Raw genomic sequence first — 2500 nt, forward strand, 5'->3', positions numbered from 1 at the left:
ATCAATTTCTTTTCATTTCAGACATTTGCCCTACTGACTGGATCTATTTTAAAGGATATTGCTACCGAAAAGTATCGTCGTCCTGTGATTCCTGGAGCAATGGCCAGAGCATATGTACCACACTGGGAGCTCACCTCCCCAGTGTTCACAGCCAAGAAGAAAATGTGTTTCTGCAAAACTTATACAACGGAGAAAAGGGTTGGCTTGGTTTGTCTGACATAAATCGTGAAGGAACGTTTAATTGGAGTGATGGAACCCCATTTGACTTCCATTACTGGGCAATGAATCAACCCAATAACTTCCGCAACGAGGATTGTGTGCACACTCTTGGCTCACTTCAGGCTCACAAGTACAAATGGAATGATGTCAACTGTTCCAATTGTCATAGGTACAGCTGTAAGAAAGGTATGGATTTAGCATTTTCAAGTTGAGAGCCAACCATAACAGTAGCTTTTGGTCTAAGAGGCAAACTAGCACTGGGGTAACTGTCCAGTACGGTTGTATTTTATATAACAGTCACGAAGTGAGTTCATGAACTTATATAATTATTGTTTATTTTTTTATTATTATTATTTTATTTTATTTTATTTTATTTTATTTTATTTTATTTTAGTGTTATCGTAAATGGAGTCTTGATTGGGACCAAATTTTGTCAGAAAAAGGGGAAAAAAGGAGAAAATACGTTGTGATTTTTCTATTCCTCTCTACTCAATATTGCTTGGAAGTCTCGAGCATTACTTTCTTTCGCGTAGCCAAACTTCATGAAGGCCACAGGACCGCAGTGATATATCAAGTTCAGCCGCATATCACCGCAGTTGTGAACGTTACTTGAGCAGTAACGAAAGGAGAACCTGAAAACTGCAAGCTTGAACGGGATTTGAACCCAGACCTCTGCGATACCGGTGCAGTGCTCTACCAGTTGAGGTATCAAGCCCTCTGGGAGTTGGTCATTATAAGAGTTCGTATTGAGCCCGTTAAGGACGAAGATGTGACGTTCATATATATCTGACCAAATCTCAGATGGCTTGATAGCTCAGCTGGTAGAGCACTACACCGGTATCGCAGAGATCTGGGTTCGAATCCTGTTCAAGCCTGAATTTTTCAGGCTTTCCTTTCGTTGCTCCTCAAGTAACTGCGCTGAGCTGCATCTGAACTTGATTCTTTCCGCAGTTCACATACATCAACTTTATACCGTGATATATGTGATGCGTAAGAGTGAAAGAGACAGAACATATTTATCACTTTGGCCGATCAAAATAAGGTGTATTAATATTGACACACCAGAGATTGAGCCAAAGATGGTTGGAGAAAGAATTTGGCCACCGCTAGGTGACGGATTTTAATTCAAAAGAGAGTGAGTAGATAGAAAAAACTGCCTTATCACAGAGTGAAACAAAGCATATGAAAAAAAGAGGTACACAAACAATTGGCTCAAAGGCAGGCGCTGGGGGAGATGGAGGGAAATGTGAAGGGCAGCGAGAGCCAAACGATGATCACTGTGTGATGGTCAGCACTCAAAAGGGGGCGAGCACATGTTAGCTCGGGCCTTTAGAACAAGCTTCAATCGAGTGTCGTAAAACCAAAACCAAAGTAATTACTTTGGCCAATCAAAAAGAACAAAGACAATCCAGTAAACCAATCACAATTCAAAGAAATTACACGTAGCCGACACAAAGCGCGGGAAATTGTGCACGCGCGAGCCACGAATGGTTTTGGTTTGACTTCTGATTGGTTGAAAAAGTGGCGCCAGAACTTTAAACCAATTACTGAGTGAGGTAATGCAAAGCCAAAGCAATTCGCTAATTGCTTTCGACACTCGATAGACCAATTTCGACATATTAATATTCAGTCCTAAACAAAAGACATCATCTCGAAGCTCTGGGGAATAAATATAAGGATTTGTATGAGTTTATTCCCCATAGCCTCGAGATGATGTCTTTTGTTTTGGACTGAATTTTAATATATCGAAATTGGTCTATTGAAAACCGCTCTATTTGCCGTCTGAATAGCTCTCGGACCTGATTGGTAAGAAACCTGTTACACCTATCAAACCCATCCTAGCCTGCAAACCATAAATTTAAACGAATGCCTTGCCATAAAATCTCGATTATGATATAATGTTGTAATCTTTAGAAATTTCAAATTCTAAGTCACTGAACTGTTTTTAAACAAATTAAGCTAATTATCTTAAAAGAATAAGACATGTTTAGACGTTGAATTTATTAATACTCTTTATTTTTTTATATATTTTTTTATATTTGCCATAATATATAGGTTTATCTATTCTATATTTAGCTACGTATACTTGCCGTGTGTTTTATTTTTTAAAGGGAACCTCCCCTAAAACAGGAATATATCTTTAAAATTGTTAACATAATGCTCACAATCAAAATTGTTCGAACGTTTTCTAATGGGAGCGTTTGTATCCGAAATAAATACATTTTAAAAACGGTTGTTTTGGTTTTCAAATTTCCCGGGCGACGCCATCTTGAATAATTGT

General features: G+C 38.4%; 1 pseudogene; it reads left to right on the forward strand.

Annotated features, from left to right (window-relative positions):
* The window catches only part of LOC138032775 (uncharacterized), a 40091-nt pseudogene that overhangs the window by 30372 nt on the left and 7219 nt on the right, over window positions 1–2500 (forward strand).

This window comes from Montipora capricornis, chromosome 14 (assembly GCF_036669925.1).
Source record: "Montipora capricornis isolate CH-2021 chromosome 14, ASM3666992v2, whole genome shotgun sequence".
Taxonomy (NCBI): domain Eukaryota; kingdom Metazoa; phylum Cnidaria; class Anthozoa; order Scleractinia; family Acroporidae; genus Montipora; species Montipora capricornis.